General features: G+C 34.1%; 1 long non-coding RNA gene across 1 annotated transcript in view; it reads right to left on the reverse strand.

The window, feature by feature from the left end:
* Positions 1 to 24,853, reverse strand: part of LOC108296482 — a 249,324-nt gene that overhangs the window by 153,782 nt on the left and 70,689 nt on the right. The window lies entirely within an intron of this gene.

The following is a 24,853-nucleotide window of genomic DNA, read 5'->3' on the forward strand; positions in this document are numbered from 1 at the left end:
AGCAAGGTTGGAAAGCACTTTTTACAATAAATAAACCTTGCCTGATTTATCCAGTTCATTTATGGCTGGCCTAGACATTGACTGAAAATTCCACCTGACTTTTACAAAGATAATGGTCAAATCATTGTGTGACCCAAATATTCCAAGCCCTCATCAACACAGGGTTACTAATAAGATAATATCAGTATGCCAAAACAGTCTTCACAGTTTTAATATATTTCTCATCTTAGTTCTCAATTATTTCAGAATTCCCAATAGAATCAGTTCCCAATACTTCAGTCACAAATCAGGCAAGTTCAGTTTGCAGCTTTGTCATCATTGGTTATTGTAGACCACCATTCACAAACACCTGAGGTTCCATTTGTACCACTCCAGTGACCCGCCACTTCCAGGCCACATTCTACCATCTGAATATACCATTTCTGGTACAAGTTTCCAGAACCACTCCATACAACCTACTCCCTTCCTAGGCCCATAAATGGGCAGAAATATTGCCCAGTGTTCAGGCAGCTACCCATAACATTAATACTAGCCCACTACTGCTTAAGACCTGGCCATCACTCTACCAAGAAATGAGAAACGAAATGGTTTTCTCTCCATTATGTCAAGCTCTTTGAGAGGTGTCCATAAGGATACTAAGCTCTAGTATCATTTAGTTTTACATTTCATAGACCTTCTCTTAAAGATAGGAGTAGCTGCTTGAAACAAGTTTCAATAACAGCAATAATTCTACCCCTAGAACCACCCTCCTCTGCCACCTCTCTGTTTCAGTACAGCTCCTTCTTCCAAACTTTCTTCCCTTAACTTGCATTTTCTCCCAGGCTTCCTGGAGTCCCTCTTTAACATTCAACTTTACCCATTTCACCCATTCTAACACAGTGTATCAGCCATGCCTACTTAAACATCAGTGCTCTTTTCACAGGAAAACCCTCAGAGCCCAAAAACACCAACCCATGCAAATTTAATGATTCATTCTCTAACATAAAGATTCAACTGGAACAGTGAATCATGTGTTATATTGAGGCAAATGTATAAGTAGACAACCTTCAGAGGCTATGTGTATATAAATATACTCTTTATTTATAGTAGACACAAATTAAAGGTAAAACTTTCCTCATTCCATCTGTTAATGGGAACAAATTAGATGAAGTACCATTATTCAGATATGGCCAAGTAATACTTTGCAAGCTTCACTTTAGGTTGTTGATAAAGTTCATGGTTGGCCAACCATGCTTAATAAATATTAGTGGTATCAAGTATGTTTGTAAAACCTGTGAATAAAGCAAAATGGTCTTGGTACAGTTCATTATAGTTTTCTGCTTCAGAGCAAAAACAAGTTATATGGCATGGTCCCATGTTGCAAAACCATATTTCTACTCCATGAGTATGCTACAAAAGTCCTCCCAAATATTTAAGTAAATAGACCCATACATAAATAAAAATATCAGTGGGAGAAAACAAGCAAATTTTTCCAACCCACATGATCCAAACATTATTATAAAATAGGTACTTCAGTGATTTTAGACTAACCTGGAGTATTATGAACTGTTAATGATTCAAAAAGATATTTTATATCCACTCTAAAAATTGTACTAGAAATGTAAAAATCAAAAGGTCTGAATGAACTATGCTGCCAGCATCCTAGTATAGACAAGAAGTTCTAGGCCAAAATCCTCAGCATGGCTTGCCAGTCCTTTCATTATCTGGCCAAGGCCTTCCTTCTATCTTCCACCTCCTGTCAGCCATGTCAACACCCTGCTGTGCTTCTGAGAAGCCCCTGAACATGCCAGACTCTTTTAGGGACATTCTTCCTGAACAGTCATTTCTCTTCCACTCATTTCATAAACTTCTACTCATATCTGAGGTAGCATTGTTTATGCTCCTTTGACGGTTTCTCTGTCCTCTTGTCTCACCAAAGTTATATTACAGTCATTTGTTTGCATCTCCTCCTCTTCTTTTTGGTGAGTGTCTTGGCATCAAGAACTGGGCCCTTCTAAGATCAGATGTTTGTTCTCTGGGACACTGATTGAGCATATTCCCTTGTCAGGTTTAGGAAAGGAGATGGGTGGATTCAAAAATTATATTGAGCACCAATTACGAGCCTAGCAGGGTATCCAGTACCAAATACTGTATATACAGATCTATTCTTTATAATAATATTAGGGAGGTATTAGTACCCAATTTTACACATATTTCAAAACATTCCAGATGATTAGAGTTAAATGCAAAAAGTCAAAAATGAAAACTTTAGAGGTAATACATATGAATAATTATCTGAACTCTATGAGAAAACAGCTTTTCTCTAAAATCAGTGGAGAAAACTATAAAGAAAATGATTAACTTGACTACATATAAATTTAAGTTCATGCAAAATAAAGGTGTTTTTAAAAATTGGTTGAATGACTGAATGCTCAACCTGAAAAGGATTTTTGTTCACTCATTGGTGTTATACAAATATGTCAACAGCACCATGGTCAAAAGTTTGGAACAAAAATACAAATAAGTCAGCTTTCCTCATTATAAATGTTTAAAAACTTTAAAAAAATTATAACTAGGGTATACAAAAAATTTCCCTGTAACAGTCATTTACCTACTTAAATAGTAATTTCCTATAATAGTCATTTACCTGTTTTTCCTGTAATACTCATATGCCTATTACCTATAGTTTCTGGAAAATAGTGGGCACTAGTTTAAATTTTACCAGGTGAAGCAATAAATCTGAACCAATTCATTACCTGTCCCTCTTATGACCATCCAGCAATCTGGAACAAAAACAGCCCCTGGCCAAGATTTAACTGATAACATTAACTTCTTAGCAGAGTGCTGCTCCAAACAACCCACAAGGATATCAGATGTGGTATCCTTGTAAATAAATGCAGATACATATATATTGGCATGTAATTCATGAATATTTATATGCATGTATTTATTATGGTAAATCCTCTATACAATTATTATTGGAATTTGTAATGTCATGTTGCCTTAAGTAAAGCCCCTTATAATGAGATAATTCAGCCTCTAAAGCCTGTAATATAACATTCAGTAAAGACTAGGCTTAGAATTTTGTTCTATGGCAAATAGTATCTTAATGACATACCTATGTATTTTAATAAATGTTCACAAAAAGGTACCAAAGGTTAAAGTAAAAACTCATGTTTTTCTGTTAATAGAGTCTAATTGCTTGCAAAGGAATTACACCTAAAAGACCTTTGTTTTTAATGTAGTAATCAGTTTGAATCTTTTAAATGTTCACAGACATTCCACAGGGAATCTAAAGTGTTCAGTGAAGAAATATGTCTTCAAAAAAGGGAGCATAATGACCATTAAAATTCTGTTTTCTCAATTGATTTTCTCCACTTTGACACAGAATTTAGATGAATGAAATATTCACTATTAGCACATTAAACATTTAGCTAATTATGTAACTCTAATATTCTATTCTAATAGTTGGATTTGTTTACACATAACATCGTCCACCTTATGTATTTCCCCTCACAGAACTCATATATTAAACTATGAATGTCCATAAGTCTTAATGAAACATCTTCTTGATATTTTGTGATGATATAACTTCACTTTCTAATTATATGCATTCATTTGCCTGGTTTGTAATATAAAACAAAACATTTTTCCATGTACATATGTAATGACCTTCCCATATCATCAGATCAGAAATACTACTTAATCAGATTATTGATGTATCAATTACTCTATTATGCTGTTATTGACAATAGATGTAAAATAATATTTCCTCTTTATTAAACTCAAATGTTTGGTCTCAGAAACTCTGCCCACAATTTTGATTCCTTTGAAACTAAGTTTTTGTTTGAAGAATCTGACTGCTAAAGGCTAGCAGTCTCAAGTAAACATTTGAACATTTTTAACAAAACAGATCAAAACTATTGTTATGACCAAGTACAGTGGCTGGCACTTCTAATCACAGCACGTTGGGAAACCAAGGCAGGAGGATTACTTCAGTTCAGTTCAAGACCAGCCTAAGCAACATAGTGAGAACTCATCTCTACAAAAAATTTTAAAATTAGCCAGGCATGGTGTACATGCCTGTAGTCCCAGCTATTCAGGAGGCTGAGACAGGAGAATTGCTTGAGCCTAGGAGGTCAAGGCTGCAGTGAATGGTGCTCATGCCACTGCACTGGAGCCTGGGTGACAGAGCAAGGGCCCATTTCAAAACAACAACAAAATCAAGAACAACAAAAAATTATTATCATTATTGCTTCCCTTAACACATTAAATTCACGACTGTTCATGACTCTACCCTTACTCTGAACTCCTTGTACCTGTTCTGCTTTCATTCCTATTCTGTAATTAAGTTGTCCTACGGAATAGATGAAGAGGAAGACCAAAAATAAGACATGGTACTGGAGGCAGGGCAAAATAAATAGTAAAGGTAGCAGAAAGGTGAAAAACCAGGAAGTCTTTGCTCACAGAATTGTGCTAGAGACTGTGAACCAAAAAAGAGGAGGGAACAGGCAGAATTTGTTCAGAAAGAAAGGGGATATCTGAGGAAAAAAGAGTCCCAAAATTGAATTAAAACAACCTCTTTTGTGATGATCTGCTATAATAATGGAAACATTTGCCCAGGAAGCATAAATGAAATCAATTACACACACAAAGAATAGAAGGTTGCTAAATTCAAAACAAGTGCAATATTAAACTTACAGTAACTCAGTCTCATGTTCATCACAGCACTTTTTATCAATAATGAAAACTAGAAAAGTACTATTTAACAACAACAAAAAAATAGGTCTATTTATATATGCTGATGTGGCAAAACTGCAATATATAATATGAAATATAATTCTATTTGTATAAAAATTATATATGTTTATATATAATTAATTAATTAATTATTTTTTAAGGCAGAGTCTCACTCTGTCACCCAGGCTGGAGTGCAGTGGCGCGATCTGGGCTCACTGCAACCTCTGCCTCCTATGTTCAAGCATTTATCCTGCCTTAGCCTCCCGAGTAGCTGGGACTACAGGCATGAGCCACCACGCACGGCTAATTTTTGTATTTTTCATAGAGATGGGATTTTACTATGTTGGCCAAGCTGGTCTTGAACTGATCTTAGGTGATCCACCCACCTTGGCCTTCTAGAGTACTAAGATTACAGGAATGAGCCACTCCACCCAGTCTTGATTTTTCAATTGTAGAGAATGTAACTACTTTAATATTCAGTATACTCTGTGCATGAAAAAGTATACTATTCTCATATCATTTTATGATTATAACAAAGCTTATAACTTCAACATGACTCAGGAGAAAGAGCCCAGGCTTTGAACTCAGATCAGAGCTTAAATCATGGCTGTAGTAGATGCTGGCAATATGACCTTGCCAAACTAGTTAATCTATGAATTTTAGTTTCATCTATGAAATGTGCATTCTATTTGCCTTGAAAGATTGTTGTGAGGATCTGAATAAATAAAGCTCCTGGCTTCGTGCCCAGAAATGTACAGGCATTCCATAGTTATTGTTATAATCACTCTCACATAATCATTCAACAGCCAGCACTTTTGTAGAGTTTACCTGGTAAGGCTCTATTCTAAGCACTTTACATGGACTAACTAATTCAGTCCTTTCAATAACTCTACATGGTAAGTACCATTATTAATACCCCTTTTACAGTAGAAGAAACTGAGGCACAGACTGGAAAAGTAACCGGCACAAGGTCTCACTGACTTTGCACTCTGTGCTCTTTATCACTAAGGTTTGGTGCCACAAACCCAATTCACTGTGTCTTTTTAAAGTAACACATGCTTTGTAAGAACATTTCACATGATTTACTCATGTGGCTACATTATCTGAATAGGCAATAATTTGAGGATTTAAAATTAATGTTTGCATTGTAATAGTTAATTCTTCAGTTTTCAGATATATTTGAAAATACTTTGAGCCTTATAATCTGATAGTGACTACATTTGTGTAAGTGTCCTGAAAATTATTCAAATCCATTAGTAAATAAAGTATTCTTAAAAAATCATCCTGGTTTAATCATATTTAGAAAATAAACATTTGCCCAATGTGTAGCTTATATCTAGTAAAAATAAAATCCCATATACTTTTGTCAAAGCTACTCATGGAAGAGATTGGTAAGAAGAATGATAAAAACATGACCATCAGTGTTCCTCTCATTAAAAGAGTTTACATCTTATCATATAAGCATGCATTTGGTAGTTTTTAAAAACTGCAGTAAAACTGAAATACAAGAGTTCCAAAACCACATGCATATGTATATAATAATTTTGTTTTAAAAATAGTAACAGCAAAGCCTTTGTGGTAGTTTCATATAATATGTTAAGCACTTCTCTCAGAAATGGAAAAGTGACTTATCTGCAGATAATGGGAAGGAGAAAGTCTGAGGTCAGTGCTCCCCATCAGCAGCAGAGCTGATGGGAAGAAAATGACCAACATCTTTAATCTAAAATTGAGCAAGATCTTCCTCTTTATGTATCATTTAAATGAGAAAATGCCCATATCTTTCCATTCTTTTTTGTTGGTCTTTTAAAAATAGAATCATGAGGCTCTTAGAGTCCCCTGCCTCTTATAGGTACATTCCAAAAAGAATTCTAGAAGAATAATGGACAGATTACATATGATTTATCCTGTTCTTAGTAAAAATGAGAAGCAAATGAGTCAGCAATTCTCCAATAACAATAAATTTCATACTTATCAGAAAATAATCTACTTATTTTTAGCCACGTTGTCTTTAAATAAAGAGGTAGTACATTCTCATATGATTCCATGTCATACACAATACCTAAATGTCATTTCTAGTGTTCCCTAAAGCTATTATTTCTTTGAATTACTTCATAATTGTGTTGCCTAAGTTAGTTAGCAAAAAACAGTGTCAAATATTAAATAGAAGATTATACTTCTATTTTAAGCCATTTTTATAACTGATATTACTAGACTTGTTTCTAACTTTTTTAAAACTTTGTGTTCATTATCAATCATTCTTTTAAACATTTTTTCCTCATCTTTAATTGCATTGCCCAGCCAGTTTTAACTTGCTTTCAGGCCAAGGAAGATTTTGGTGCATATTAGACTACAGAACACTGTCAAACTCAAATGAAGACTTTAACTCCAATTTAATCCAGTAATTCTGGCCAGACACTCTCTAAATATATGGTATGCCTATTTTTCCTGAATCACAACAGGATTGGGTTCTTCTCTAATGTATATATTGCTAAAAATGAGATAAAACACCCTGGAACATGCTCTTATTTTTACCAAAAAGAAAAAAGCAGATTTGAAAACAGTGGGTAACGCAGGGTGAAAACAATAGCTGATGTTCATAAGCTTACAGAACCTCACAGCAAAGATCAGCTCATTTTAGAACATAGAAAACAGGGAAATTTGCACACAGACACTACAGCTGGTGCAATTTAAGGTGAAGCTGAACCTTAATCTGATGATAGTGTGGGAGAAAGCCATGACAGCTTTTTTCTTTGTCTTCCCTAAAACTCACTTTTGCTGGACACTTAGTTTGGGTCAAGAGGAGCACTTAGAGTAAGAAAATTAGCTTATCTATTCAAAATTTAGCCAAAGTAGGAAATCAGTAAATTCAACTCCTGAGCCAGTGAGCATATTAATAAGATATATATTTATAAAGGAAAATGCTTGTTCTTTGCTCAAAAAGAAGCTGTCATTTCCTTTCTCAGTACTCATTTACTTTTGCTATATACAATCTTAACAAGCATAGTTATTTATGCCAGATTAACATCAACAAACTATAATTAGATTAAGTAGATACGCTGACAGAAAAATACGACAACTGACCAATAGTATGAGAAGACTGAAAAATACAAAGCAGGCTCAAGAATTTTCAGCAAAAAAATATGGAATCAATTAGCATGGGCAAAAATAAAATTCAATAGACCCTGAGGTCAATGCAGCAGTATAGTACATAACAATTACCTGAGGCTTGCTTAAATAAGGAAAGGAAGTTTGAAAGGTAATTCTGAAATATTTCTAATTCTTATTTTGGGGGCAGAATGCTATTATTTAGACAATGGCTATCTAAAATGACTCATTCACCAGGAACTTGGGGCGCCTAAACTATTGGTGCATAGTAACTACAAAGAATTGATCAATATAATAATAGAGGACTTTGAGTTGCTATTAAATCTGAGGAAGTTAATGTAATTATCTTTTTAACTTTGAGTATTAAATAATAATAATAATAGCGCACATAAACCTGTAGACTTGTTTTATTTTGTTTTATATTTTAAAACACTCCAGTGGCAAATTATATACTTTGAAAAGTTGTCTTAATTCTTTGCAATTACTAGCAGTTCACTTAGACACTGAATTAAGTAGCAACTTACTCTAGTGAAAGGGAAAGTCATTTAAGATAGCATAACTTATTCTATGAATTTCTTTGAAGACAAAGAACATTAGCTTATGGTTACAAAAATTTGGATGATCTTACTATTCAATAATAGAACACAACTAAAAATGTGAAGCTTCTCAGTAGCAAGACATCCCCAAAGTACAAATTTCTTCAGTTTCTTCAAATTTTGACTTAAATGCAAATGTCTATTAATTCATTGGAGAAAATTTATTTATATTCAATTTTGTCTGTTACACTCTCATTTAATATTCTTGAGGGGGAAAACTCAGAAGCACAGAGGTATTGATCTCTTCTTAATTTATTTATAATTTAATTGCAAGCCTAATTGAAGTATATTGGCACTGATAGTTTTATTTTGAACAAAGTTACTTTTACAAGGAAAGCAATTTGAATCAGAGCAAGATTTGCTTATTTTCTCTTACATTGCTTAGTCAAAATATAATTACAATGATACCAACTTTCAGGAGGACAATTTGGCAGCATTTGAAACATAAATATTTTAACATAGTAATTTTTTCTAAGATATAAAGAAGTGAACAAAGATGACTATAAAAGACTGTTTACCTTAGAATTCTTTTTAATAGAAAAAAAAAAGGATGACCTCAAATGTACTAGAAGAGGTGAATTTGTTCAACAAATTGTGGCATATCCATATAACAGATGTGTTGATATGAAATATTAACGTTTATTTTTAGAAAAGTTTCATGATATATTACGTGAGAATAAACAGATAAGAAGCCATTTGCATTATATGATTATATTATTTGAAGGATATTTATATGTTTAAAAAAATTTCTAAAACATGTTCATTAAAATGTTAACAGTGATTATGTCTGAATATTTATTTTCCTCTTTTTCCTATATTTTCATAATTTTTCAATGAGCAAATATATAGTTTGTAAACACAGAAAAATATAACTCCTGCAAAAAGATTTGTCTTAGTTCATCGTATTATGAAACATGTAAATATCTACTAATTAAGCACAACATAAAGCTATCTCATGTTATTGAAGCTTAATTTCACAAAATCACTGTCTAATTGACCCATAAGGCTTTTGTTGACATCACTAAGACTAATGCCATTTCATAACTTGCTATACATCTTTGATCCTTCCCTTTACCTTGTGACTGAAGTAGCAAGTACCTACCCCCTCGCCTTCCATCCTCTCATATTAGCCAACTCCTAAATCCCTTCAGAACCAACTCAAGTGCCTTCTCCTAGGTAAAGCTTCCACTGACCATCTCCGTTTGTAGAGAGTCACTGCTCTCTCCCTGAACCCACAGACAGGAAGCACACCAATTTGCGGCATTCCCCACTTTGGATTACAATCACTTATTGACCCACTGTCCCCCGCTAGACCTGGAGCTCCTAGGGATGGGAATCGTGTCTTATTCATCTCTGTACTGCCAGCACTTAACTGCCATAGAGCAGAGAGTATGCAATAAATATTCATTAAATGAATTAATCTACTTATATCTCCTCAATCATTCAGTTTCTCATTGAATTAAATACATTAAAAAGAGAAAAGATAAAATAAACCCAACCCCTAGGAACATGTCTGGTACATAGGAGTTTAAAAAAATACTTGATTGATAAATAACCACTATTAACATAACAATCACTTTAAAACATTTAGTATGTATTTTCCCACAGAATTTGCTAATTCAATAAGAGATATTTGAAGAAAATATATGAGAATTCTAAGACACAAAAACAAAGGAAAACATATAGTGGTGGAAAACATCCACCACCATATTTATATTGCCTCTTGATTCTCTTTTTCATTTGTACAGAAACAATTCGCAAAAGTCAAAAATTACATTTACCCTTCCCAAGAAAATAGGAAGATGAACATGCCTTTTTATGCCACCAATGTGGGTTTATCAGCATCAGTTAATCAGAAACATAAGAAAACGCAGAAATAAAGTTCATAACATTTGCACTCTAATTCCACTCGCAAGAACCAATATTATAAAAATAATCCAATGTACATTAAGAAATGCATTAGTGTACGTAAAGCAGCAGTATTCATAATATTTATGTAAAAATAACATAAACTAGCTATCAAATAATAGGCTAACTGCCAAATGATAGAAAATACTTCCACAAAATAGACTGTTAAGCAGTATTAAAAACTAGAGTTCTTAATAACATTGGGAAATTATTTTACTACAGTATAAAGTTAATAAGATCACAACACAAATCTATCCAATATGAGCTTAAATAAGTAAACACATAAAGAAAAGTCTATATTAAATCTACATCATAACAGTGGTCACTTCAGGAAACTGAGATAATAAATCAAATTTTATCCTGTTTACAGGTTTCTCTACTAACATGTTTTCAATGATTAACACATCTTACTTTATAATTGGAGGGAAAAACATGCATAGAAAGGAGCATATACCCAAAATACTAATATTTTTATAGCTGCTAAAATTTCCTTTTCATGATTTTTTGCAATTTTCCACAAAAGTAAGATTTACTTTTTTAAATTAGAGTAAAACTAAATACTACTCTAAAAATGAGATGGAATTATTGTTTTATAATCATAAAAAATGAATAAGTAGAATACAAGATTTTGGAGGCAGTGAAAATACTCTGTACGATACCATAATGGCAGACACATGTCATTTTGCATTTGTCCAAACCCAAATCCACAGAATGTACAACACCAAGAATGAAACTTAATGTAAACTATGGCCTTAGAATGATAGCAATGTGACAGTGTGGGTTCATTAATTGCAACAAATGTACCACTCGGGTTAAGATGTTAATAGTAAGGGAGGTTATGCATATGCAAGAGTTCTCCATATAGAAAATATTTCTGTACTTTCCTTTCAATTTTGCTATGAACTTAAAATTGCTCTAAAAAATAAAGTATTTTTAAAAGTCTATCTTGAATATCTTGAATGTATGCAATTATTTAATTAAAATAATTTTCACTAGGATGTTGTTTATAATAAAAATTTAAGATTAAAAAACCTTGGGGTTCAATAATAGAAAACTGAATGAATTAATAGTGTATCCATATAATGGGATACTATATATACATCAGTGCACTCCCTTTATATATATATATTATATATATATATATGGCACTAAAACTAATAGTATAGGTAAATATCTAATGGCATGAAAAGATGTTTGCCTAATGTTAGGCTCAATAAAATGAACTACATAATTGTATATATTAGTCTCTTTTTTATTAGTAAGCAGAAATGTATAGAAAAAAGAAAGATTAAAAAGCAAATGTCAGTGGTGATTATTATTGGATTATACCATTGCAGATCCTTTTTACTTTCTTATTTTCTACTTGTTTTAAGTTCTAGATTTTCTAAAACAGACAAATATCACTATGTATACAGAAAAAAAAAAGCTTTAAAAATACATTAAAAGAGGGGGAAGAATTAAGACATAGATACCCAGGTATTAACTATACAAAAAATAAATTCTAGGTATATTCCAGCTCTCAGATGAACCCACTGAATTATTTTACTTCTAAGTCAATACCCTCAGCCATTTCACATATAAATAAATTTTGAAAGACACGTCTGATAATGGCATTCAACATCAGATATTATATAGAGTGATTTTTAAATTTAGTTAAGGTCAAAGCTATGAACTAACTGACAAACAAAACTTAGTTTTCCAGGAAACAACCCTAGCTCTATTGATCCCTGAACGGTATTCTGCTGTCTCAACTGTGTCATTGTTCAGGCAATTATATGTACTAAAAAAAAAAAAAAAAAATCAGTTGTGCCAACATCCTACAATGGAGAGGAAAATGATCATTCTCATGAGTGACAAAATTCCTCTTTGAGACAAGAATAATTTTTATTTAGCAAAATAATGTGATCAACAACTTTGTGGTTAAAAGACATTAATCAGCATATAACTGAATTTCCTCAAAATGAGCCAAATGGAGAACTTAGACTAAGTAGATATTTGGGGATTTTGAAGCAAAAATTCTAGGAAAACATGTAATGGAGTTTAAAAGAGAAACAAAGAGATCACAGGAACATAAAAGGAAGTCAAAGCCCCTGTAGAAGAGACAATAAAAATTCCTTAGAGCCAGAAATGGTTGCCATATTTTTAAGAAATTGACTATCCGATATACAATTTTAGATTGTTGAATCACAAATCTTCATTAAAATTAGATACGGTTGATACTTTTGATAGCAAAGGCATAGAAACCTTGTCCAGTGGCACATTACCAAGTAGAAACAGAGTCAGAAGTGAGAAGCAAAATTGAAGGTAGAGACTATGAATTTAAGAAGCAGGAAAAAAGAGCCAAAAATAATTACATGCATTAACCTCATCCCCAAAGAATCCTCAAAAATGCTGAAATTTTTGCTAGATAACATATTGAGGGTGGCAGCACTAATATTACGTATTACAAGAGAAGGTGACCTTATGCCTGGGGTTATCAGAGACTAAGAAATGCACTAAAGATAGAAAACAAGTATTTTTGATCCATACCAAAAGCTTTAAGAACATTACCAAACGTAATTATCATAGGAATCCTGCGGTTTTGTATTTCCCATATGATTGAGAAAGATGCCTCTGGGAGTTCCCTCACAAGGCCACACAACCAGGGGCAGAGCCAGGATTTCAACAGAGAGCCAATCCACCCTAAAGTCTGCTTTCCTCTCAAGGATCCATGGTGCAAAGCAGTGTTTCTCAACCATCTATTCATACCAGAATCACTTAAGAGAGCTTAGAAAAATTACCCAGTCCTGAGCCCCACCTAAAACAAATTAAGTCAGAATCAAATCTATGTAGTTGCAGCTCTAGGCATGACATTTGAGAACTGCTGGGCTAGAACAATAAATGTTTTACATTTTTGTGAGTTTTATATTACATTACTCAATTGCATATAGTTATAATCATTCTTTAGAATTTGATACACATGTTTTTGCCAGTTAGCCACCCACTCACAATTTGAACAATTTTGGATGAGTTGTGTGTGTGTGTGTGTGTGTGTGTGTGTGTGTGTGTTAGTTTGTTTTAATGTGACTCCCAAGAGATATTCCATAACAAGCATATTTGGTAGAATTTCAAGGCATTTCTTTCATTTCCCTTTTGCACAATTCTAAATCATGGCAATTTCACACACCATATACCATCAGGGTGGCCTTCAGATACTTATGCAAACCTTTTTCTTGTTTCTTTTCTCTCATGTAAACCTACTCATGAAACTACTATATATTTTCCATATTCCAGATTGTTTGGGAATTACAAAATTTTATCAATGAAAAATAAACCTTTATTGCAGCTGATTTTTGCAGTTTTGCTTTTCATTAACACAGCTATCTGTTACTTACTGATCATGACTTTGACAGAACTGCAAATAATATACCAATGAACGCAGGAAAAGAGATGTTAATTTTTCTTCTGATCTCAAGTATACCTAAAAGCAGAAGCTATGTCTACCTTGTTTTTTCTATAAAACACTAAATTTGAGTTACAGACTAATAAAAGTTTAAAGACTCTTCTAATATCTTCTAAAAAGACGTAAAAATTATTCTAGCAGTTCATAAAAATGTTCCAATTAGATAATTTTGTATTTGCATTTCAATGGCTTGTTTAAGGCTACTAGTGTTCCTCACAAAAAGTCCAGTACATATTTCCTTCAAAATGAGCTATAATTGGTAACTGCAGAAATCCCTCTTGCTAGTAGACCTATAACTTGTGCATCTGGACAAGGGACAAAAGGTGACAATGCTTCAGATCAGCAAGATGAAAACGAATGACAGAAGTCACTCCAATCACTCTGAGACAAATAAACCCTCATTTATTCTTAGTGCACATGCTGGTTATCAGACTGCTACCTTAATCTTTATAGGAAGTACCTGAAACGAAAGGTACTTCCTATAAAAATAACCAAATGCACTGAGGCCCAAGGTCCACTCATTAACCTTAGTTACATATTGGCCCTTGAAATATAATTAATTGATACTAATTCCTAATATTCTTAATAGAGAGAACCAAATGTATTTTATATGCCAACACTTCTCAGCCTTTTGGCTAAAATCAAGTTTAGTGGCTTATGTAGATTTGAGCTTACATCCACAGCTAAATCATGTTGCTGATATCACTGCTCTTTTTCTCCTTGCACATTGCATTCCATGGGTGACCACATGAATAATGACAGTTGCCATAGAAAGTACTATACAGTACTGTGTAAATTTCAGTTTGTAACAATATTTTTCTTTTTCCTTCCTTAAGATCCCTATTTTAAAAGTTACCATCTCAAAAGTTTTTCTCCATTTCCACAGTATATTTTAATCAGAATCTATTATAAACATGTATACACACATATACTACACACACATATATTTTCCTATATATGCTATACATGAATATTTATATTGTGCTTACAACCGACTTACAGCCCTACGATTTATCTGAAGTAATGATCATTTGACTACTTTTCAAAGTAAAGAATTATTAATACTATGACAATTAGGTACCACAGTGTTTTCTTACAATAATCCATCATCAATATATATTGCATTGCTTATATAATTTTCTATTTTCTTCTGCAATTTATAGCACTAATTCAGGAAATCTTAAAAAGGAAAAAATTTGGTTTCTTTTGTTTTGTTTTTATATAAAAATATCTCCTAGAATGTTTCCCACTTTAACATATATACCAAATTACATTTGTAGTTTATTTTTACTCCATAGTTTTCAAAGAATATATGATTTGTTTTAGATTTTTATATGCTATCACATATATTATTGAAAATTTGATGACGCTATGTCACAAGAAGATAAAAATGTCAAAAATGAATTCATTTAAAGATTATGGTACATGACATAGCAACAGGAACAAGCTTTGGCTCTCATAATTGTAGAATATTAGAAAGAAAATATAATGCAATTCTATAAATTATGGCATTCTTTCACCTTTCAATTAGGGTCATCTTCCTTAGAAAGAAAAGGCATACAAATTTTGTAAGAGTATACCAAAAATACCTGGAAAAAGCTTAAAAAGACATGGAGCACTTAGGTGAAAAAAAAGGTCTAAGAAAAACTAAGACTTTTGCCTAGTGTAACTACTATCATTACATGGATAAAACTCAAATCTGTACACCTCTGGCCTCTGTTTCTCTGCTTGTATCCAGAAATTTCTCAGATATTGTATTGCTATCTCAATTGAATGAGAGTCTTCTCAGTCACTAACATTCATTAAGCATCTCTGGGTACTTAATAAATGTTTCTGAACATTATGACAGATACCCTAAGGTGATGCAATAGAAAATACTGTTCCTGACATCAAGGAACTTTCATAGTACTGATTATCCACGCTATATAAATAGACTAAAATACGGTTTCCAAAGAAACAAAAATTAGTTCAAATTAAAATAGGGCAAATAATATATGTACACTGAGGTGATCCAGTGGGTGATCTATGTAGGGGAGACAATCAGAATGTTTTGAATCACATATTAAAGGATCAAAAAGACATAAGTTAATGAGTTAAGGAAGGAGAGTTTTTCAGAGGGTAGAAGGTTTAGCTAAAAGAATGGGATAGAAATAAATCCTGAAGCAGTGTATGGTAGAAGTAGAATCTAAAAGACTATGCAACAGGCTTTTAATCTGACTTTTCTCATCTAGCTTTTAAAAAATATCACTAATTTATGGCCACGCGCGGTGGCTCACGCCTGTAATCCCAGCACTTGGGGAGACCGAGGCGAATGGATCACAAGGTCAAGAGATCAAGACCATCCTGGCCAACATGGTGAAACCCCATCTTACTAAAAATACAAAAAAAAAAATTAGCTGGGTGTGGTGGCACATGCCTGTAGTCCCAGCTACTCAGGAAGCTGAGGCAGGAGAATTGCTTGAACCCAGGAGGCAGAGGTTGCAGTGACCGAGGTCGCACCACTGCACTCCAGCCTGGCTCCTGAAGAGGGAGTGAGACTCTGTCTCAAAAAAAAGAAAAAAAAAATCACTAATTTATTATCCTGCTGTTATACTCTCCACAAAATTTCCTAAGCTTTTGCTTTTCATTGACCCCTCTCATGGGAAGAAATACCCTCCAATCAAACTATGCTTCTAACCCAATTCCTGCTCCAATAAAAACACAAAATTAATGGGAAAAGAAAAAGCTGTTATTTGTTATTAACTTCCATTTGTCTTCAACAAAATGTCATAAACAAGTTTTGTACTCAAAAAAGTGAAGGCACTGTGGTATCAATATTAATAGTAATAGGAACCATGCTGTGAATTGCCACAGGGACCTTCATAGTCCCTGTTCTTCCCAGGCCCCACTTACAGAATGGAAGCCCCAAAATAAGAATGAAGAAACATTAATTTCCCTTTACATGTATCAAAACCTCACTGTATGTTGCTGTCATTGTAGTACTGTTGCTGTCATAATAGCAGTAGATTATATTGACCATATTTACTATGTGGCAGACACCATTAGAAGCACTTTACACATATTATTTAATCCTAACAACTACTAATAACCATTATTATTTCCATTTTGTAGTCAAGAACATTGAAGCCCAAATAAGCAACTTGCCCCAGGACACATGATGGGTGGGTGGTGCTTTGGGGAATTAAATGCAGGCTCTGTGATGGTAGAGTACATCCTTTTAGTGGTGACACTTGACTGCCTCTGCATGTGCCATGTGCTTACCCCATAAACACAGGCCATCCATTTCTAACTGAAAACAATACCTGTTCTCTTACCTGCCATTAACACCTGATGTCTGCAAAGTGTTTTGACCTCCTCATAAAGACACCCATATGATTACAGCTTCTTAATTTCCATCTCCCCTTACACCATGTTTTCAATTACAGTATAACATAGTGTGCAATCTTAGAACCAATTGACTTTGCTTCTCTCATACCTTTCAGGTTGTCATCAGTTGCTATTTTATCGTTGAAACATCATCCCTAAAATTCACTTGTTTTATTCTAATGTTTGTTGCTTAAACCATCATTAGTCTCAGTTATTGTAATCTCCTTAGAGTACTACCTTTTATCTTGTGAAGAGGAAATTTTATTGGAAATTGGGTCCAATAGCCACCAGTGGGGAAAAAAGTTCATGTGTTAATCAAGAAACAAATAATTGTAGTCAAATATGTACATTCGTAAGTTGTCCTCAGATTTGAAATCTCCCTTAAGTCTCAATTCTATTATGTACTTACAGGTTTTCTATATTTTATCTCTGCACTTTTACCTTTAACAATTTGTTAAAATAGAATTTTGGAGATAAAAAGGAACTTAAAGATAACCTAAGTCAAACTCCATTACAAACATAAGAAAACCAAGGATCACAGATGGTAGATAATTTGCTCAAGATTTCAGTTAAAATGTGACAGAGATAGAATTAAACCTAAGCATTCTGATCTCAGATATATACTATTATACTTCTCATTCATTTACACAATCTTCCACCTACTCCCATGGCCTTAAATACCTTATGCAGATGACTTTGAAATCTTTTTCCAGTCCTAACTTCTCTCCTAGGTTCATCCTGCATTTCAAACTACTTTCTAGAATTTTAGAAGGATCTTATTATTGAAAATTAATTTTATTATCTTCCCACAATAATCTATTATCTCTATTTATGTTGCATCTCTCAATCTTATGAAAGGTGCTGTGTGTAATGAACTTGGATGGGCTACAAAAGGAAGAAGACATGAAAGAGATAGTTTAGGTCAGCTCTGTCTCTGACTAGCTCTGTCTCTGGTATTACTTTCTTGGATTCCATTTTACATACCAAAATTGATAAGTCCCAAATAATTAGATCAGTGGCTCTGGCGGACTACATATAGTTCAACCAGTTTAAACAAGTTTGAGATCCAAAGCCCAGCTAGTAATAACGTGTGCAGAGCATTTGCCTAAAGAATGTCTTCTATGCTTATGCATCAACATACAAGAGTATGAGGTTGCAGGGATATTTGTGCATCTGGGTTCACAGGTAATTTTTCCTCCACTAGAAACACTTCAGTCTGACAATAATTTCACAGAGGATAGTTAATTGGGAAGACAGATTACCATAAAAATATCAAACATTTAGAGCCACATATGTCAAAACTCTAAATCCTTAGTAGATGCAAGATTTATACAGCAGATAATAAATAGGAGGAATCTGAGATGGAGTAGATAGAGATTCAGTCTGGTTTCAGTGAAGCCTCTATAAATAGTAGCTATACTCATAAGTGGCCTACATCATGTGAAGAATGCAGAAATCTGGTTGTGGAGGAGGTAAGAAGTCATTCTGGAAGCCAAAGATTTGTTTCAAATAGGCTGAAATCTGGGATGCAGTTTTACCTCTGCTTTAATATGTGAGTTACATTTCATTACTCCAGCTCATTTGTTTCCCCTCTTAATCTTGTTTTTTTAAGAGGGGAGAGAGTGATATGTTACTAAGATTTAATCATTGTCACTAATTTTGAGAATCTGGAGTGCAATTTATTCAAAGTGAAGTTTAACAAGAGATGAGAAAGTAAGAATGAATTCTGGAAACAGATAGGAGATATGCAACATTTCCAGAGTAAGAAGGTATTTTGGGTCTTGTGCTTAAACACTGATTTAGGAATCTGATTTGTGCTTTAGAAGCAGAAAACAGAGTAAGCACATACACACACACACACCCCAAACAAAAAACAAATTTATGATTAAATAAATAGAAACAATTGCCAGAGCTTTTGAAGGAAATAGAAACTCCCATAGAAACAGTTTAAAAACCAGGTTTTAGAAGTTTTGGGGTTTTTTGTTTTTGTTTTTTGACATTAAGGTAAGAGTGGTGACAAGCAGGAAAAAAAAAAAAGGAAAAGAAGCTCAAATCCAAGAGGGTCCCAGATCTGAGAAGGTAGAAGAGAAATAAGTCCCAGGAGTTGGTCTTGTAAAACCCATATGAAAAAAGACAAGGACTATCAAATGGAAGTGAAAAAAACAAAAATGGAGCTTGCTTCTGAGGAAATAAGGTGGCAAAAAGAGATGCTCTTGTTGCCTCAGAAGTAGTAAAGTAATCTGATGTCCAGGGAATTCAAAAGCAAAAAAAAAAAAAAAAAAAACATGTTTTGAAAAAGCACAAGGGGAAGACCTGGTGGTACTCAGGGGATCCCTCAGACTGCACTTTGGGAAGCACTGGCAATGGCAGCTCCTACTCTGGTCTTTGGATGAAAATTTTAGCAACTGGTGAAGCCAATGTATTTGTAGGTAAGAGAGGGTCTTGATAGGAAAGTGGAGACCATTACAAGATAAAAGGATTTCTGGGCAATATGCTTTAACATTAAATATAGCTCAGAAATAGAAAAGCAACCTGAACATTTTAAGGATATTTCATGAACAGGAGAAAAATCAAGACAATCCGAATATTAGGATTATAAGGAATGTAAAATAACGCAGAAAAAAATTAAAAGACAATGAAATCTGCAACGCTTTTGGTTCAAAACACATTTAAAATTTTATCTGGCTTTTACCATGAAATGATGTCTAGTATTAGAAAATATTTAATAAAGATGATATAATAATAATCTGGGGACTAGTGAGTAACCATTTTAAACTCTTCATCAGGCTGGAGACAGCTCAAATGCCTTCCTAAAAGCAGACTCCATGTTCTTCCAACCAGGCTCTTTATAAACATATGTAATGGGTGTCAGAGGAGTTATAAGAGATGATGATAGCAATAAAACACTATTACACATTGTCGACATTTTACCATTTCTCTCCTGTACACTTAAGTACATTCCCATTTGTTTGACTTTGAGAACAATGAGTCAATGAGGTGAAAAAAAATAGAACAATTAATAGATATAATAGTTTAGATGAAAAGAGTTTCCTGAGAAAACTCAAGCCATGACCTGAAAACCAAGCAAAAGAAGTATAAACATGATTCATGTTTATAAAAAAAAAAGTAAATAGAAAGAAGATGTTACTTATATTACAGAAAAATTTAAAGGAAGGGAAAATTTGAATAGGTGTTTGAGTGGGACAAAAGGAATTGAGATTTGTAAAGCAAATGAGAAATTTTGCCCATCAAATCTGGTTTGAGACTCTGTATGTGATAATAACAAGCCTTTTATGTTCCAAAGCATCTCAATGTCCCATCTTTATTTATTATTTTAACGTTTGTTAAGTATACCAATAAATATGTTAAATTTACATGTTGTATGTTTCATAAAAATAAATTATCAGAGAAATATGTTTCTAAGTCCCAAGTCAGAATACATGATTTGACAAATTATCCTGATTTTTGATTCAAAAAACAGCTGTTCCCAAGCATAAGGGGAAAGGAGTTTTAAACAATTAATTGAATGTGCAATTAACCTTTCCCTAAAAAACAACTCTGCAGAGTTATGTATTTTATACTATATTGTAGTGGATGCTGTGGGACCCTGCCCCTTTTCAGGCAGGTGCTCTAATCCTCTGGTTGTTGTGAGTGTTGGTCGATAATAGTTCACAAATGCCTCTATTCCCTGGAGAGTGCTGTGGTCTAAATGTTGTACCCATCACTCAAAACAAACAAACAAAACATTCACATGTTGAAACCTAACCCCCAATGCAAAAATATTTAAAAGTAGATCCTTTAGGGGGTGATTGAGTCTTGAGAGCTCTGCCCTCAACGACGTTGAAGGGAACTGCCTTTTCCTCTTCTTTCAAGTGAGGACATAGAGAAGGCGCCACCTGTGAAGAACAGGTCCTCACCAGACTATAACAGTGAATCTGCTGGTGCCTTGATCTTAGACTTCCCAGCCTTCAGAACCATAAGAAATATATGTATATTATTTATAAATTATGCAGCTCCAGGTATTTTATTATAGTAGCCTGAACAGACTCAGGCAATCACCAAAGAAAGCTACCACACCAGGAAGGCTACACTTTCCAACACCACCATCTTTGAAACCTCGGCCAATAACTAATAGAACAGTAAAAAGCCACCCACTTACCATACCATGGGATCAGTGCACTTCTCATCCCAGACCTTCCCAACAGAATCTGAGTGAAACCAGTCTCCAGCTGAGACACATTCCCTGTCTTGCCCTACATCCCTCACTCACCTTCCCCAGAGAGCACTCCTCCAGTGATTCACTTGAACAAAAATCCCTGTCTCAGGCTCTGCCTCTAAAGCACCCAATAGAGAAAAAGGAATGAGGTTAAAACAATCTAATTGTAAACTATGGACCTTTTATTCATTACTACTCAATTAAACATGAGCTTTATTTTACTTCCCCAAAAGCTTTCACCTTATCTTATTCACAGTGCTTCTAGTTCTAAACTGAGGAGAGCTCTATGTGCCTAACAAACTTCTTAAAGTTTGAGAACTTTCTGGCTTGAGAAAAAGTGACACTGGCTTGAGAAGAAGTTACAATGGTCTCTGCTGCAGAAATGTGGCCTCTTAAAAATAAAAGATGCTTAATTTTACTTCCTTTTACTAATCATGTGTATCTAGGAGCAAATAAATTCTGTGTTGACATCACCTCTGTCTCCTCAAGCTCCTGAATGTTTTACTGCCTCAGAAATCACTTCACATATGATAAAATTAACACAACCATCATCTTCTCCTTGACTGTTTCCTTCATGCCTCAGAATGAAGCTAAGTTTAATCCAGGTAACTCTCACTGCTACTTTTTTCCAAGTCAACAAAGTCCAAATTTGTTGTGATCTCTTTTCTTTTAATTTATGGTATAATTTATATACTATAAAAATACCCAAATCAGGCCAGGCATGGTGGCTCACGCCTGTAACCCCAGCACTTTGAGAGGCCAGAGTGGGCGGATCACCTGAGGTCAGGAGTTCGAGACCAGCCTGGCCAATGTAGTAAAATCCTGTCTCTACTAAAAAATTACAAATATTAGCCAGGCATGGTGGTACACGCCTAGAATCCCAGCTACATGGGATGAAAGGCTGAGGCAGGGGAATCACTTGAATCCAGGAGGTGGAGGTTACAGTGAGCCAAGGTCGCCTCACTGCACTCCACCCTGGGTGACAGAGTAAGACTCCATCCCAAAAAAGAAAAAAAAGTTCCTTCATACCCACTTGCAGTCAATCCCTACTCCCACTCCCAGTCATAGCAATCACCGATCTGCTTTCTGTCAGCATAGATTTGGCTTTTTCATATATATGTGGAATTGGACACTACATAATCTTTTTTTTTTTTTTTTCAAGGTATTGCACTAAACACAATGAAAAATACGTGAGAACTACAAGAGATCACTTCTTTTTTTACTTTTCTTTTTTGAGATAGAGTCTTAATCCCTCACCCAGGCTGCAGTGCAGTGGCGTGATCTCGACTCACTGCAATCTGTGTCTACCGGGTTCAAGTGATTCTCTTGCCTTGGTCTCCAGAGTAGCTGGAATTACAGGCAGGCAACACGATGTCCATCTAATTTTTGTATATTTAGTAGACATGGTGTTTTGCCATGTTGGCCAGGCTGGTCTTGAACTTTTTACCTCAGGTGATCTGACCGTCTTGGCCTCTCAAACTGGTAGGATTACAGGCATGATCACCACACCCAGCAGACACTATGTAGTCTTTCGTGTCTAGCTTCTTTCACTTAGTATAATGCTTTCCCTGCTATATCAGATGGATCGGTCATATCAGATGCTTGTTTATTTAACTGGGTAATATTTCATTGTATACACACTACATTATGTTTATCCAATTGATGGACATTTAGATTGCTTTCAGTTTTTTAGTTGTGGCTGTTCTTGAACCTCATATAAATTGAAATATATGGTTGTTGGTGGTATTTGATGTCTGCTTTCTTTCATTCTACATAAAATTTGAGATCCATCCATGATGTTCCAGGTTTCAGTAATTTGCTCCTTCATAATGCCCAGTAGTTTTATGTTGCATGACTAGACCACCATTTATTTATTCATTGTCCTTTTAATGAGCAATTGAGCTGTTTTCAGTTTTCATCTACTATGAATCAAGCAAATATAAACATGCTTTTTGTATCTGTATTTCTCTTGAGTAAACTCTAGGAATGAAATTGTTGGATCATAAGATAAACCTATTTTTAATTTTATAAAACATTGCCAAATGATTTCCAAGTAATTGTACTATTTCATATACTTGTCATTCTCATCATTGTTCCTGTCAAAATTTTTAGTTTTATAGAGATATTTGTGGAGTATTAAATGGCAATTCACTGTGATTTTAATTTGTATTTCTATTCTGATGTTTAGCATCTTTTCATGTTTATTGGTCTTTCATTTTCTTCTTTTTGTTCAAGTATTTGTTCTTTATTCATTTTTATTTTTGTTTTTTTTAGTCAAAGTCTCGCTCTGTCACCCAGGCTGGAGTGCAATGGCACAATCTCGGATCACTGCAACCTCTGCCTCTTGGGTTCAAGTGATTCTCCTGCCTCAGCATCCCAAGTAGCTGGGACTGCAGGTGCACACCACCACACCCAGCTAATTTTTTCGTGTTTTTAGTAGAGATGGGGTTTCACTGTGCTAGTCACATTGGTCTTGATCTCCTGACCTTGTGATCCACCCACTTCGGCCTCCCAAAGTGCTGGGACTACAGGCGTGAGCCACCGCACCCCGCCTGTTCGCTTTTTTATTGAGTTGTCTTTATTATTGATTTGTAAGATTAATGATATATTCTGGAATATATATTATTTATGTATATTTATTAGATTGACAGATGTAAATATTGTAAATATTTTCTTCAAGTTTTTACCTTGTTTTTATTATTTAACTGTACCTTGTGATGAAAAAAAATTATTATAAATTCCGACTCATCTGTTTTTTCCTTTTGGGGTTGGTAATTTTTGTGTCTTGTCTCCAGAATCTTCAAATACCCAAAACGACATTGATATTATCTTATTTTTTTTCTAGAAGCCTTTTATTTTAGTTCTTAAATTTACATCTATGATACATCTTGATTTTTTTATGTATAACGTAAGGGTGAAAGTTCATTTTCCTGTTTCTCTAGGACCATTTGTTGTAGATTTTACTTTTTAAAACAGATTACCTACTATCTATGTGTTTGATTCTATTCAAATAAACTATTTGCCTATCTTTATGCCAATAGCAGACCTGTCTTTAATACTACAGCTTTAAATTCAGTCTTAAAATCAAATGGCCTAAGTTCTTCAACATTGCTCTTCTTCAAGATTTTTGTGTGTATGGCTATTCGAAGTCCCATATGTTTCCATACAAATTTTAGAATCAATTTACCAGTTTCTGCTAAAAAGAAAGCCTATTGGGATACTGTTTGGGATTTTACTGAGTCTACAGAATGTATAATTGTATTGACATCTTAACATCAATCTATGAACATGGTTTCTCCATTTCTTTTTATTTATTTATTTATTTTTTTTTTTTGAGAAAGGGCCTCACTCCATCACCCAGGAGCTGCACTACAGTGACATAATTATGGCTCTTTGCAGCCTCAATTTCCCAGGTTCAGGTGATCCTTCCACCTCAGCCTCCTGGGTAGCTGGGACTAAAGGCATATGCCACCACACCTGGCAATTTTTTTTTTTTTTTTT

Source organism: Cebus imitator, unplaced genomic scaffold (assembly GCF_001604975.1).
Source record: "Cebus imitator isolate Cc_AM_T3 unplaced genomic scaffold, Cebus_imitator-1.0 Scaffold717, whole genome shotgun sequence".
Classification (NCBI taxonomy): Eukaryota; Metazoa; Chordata; class Mammalia; order Primates; family Cebidae; genus Cebus; species Cebus imitator.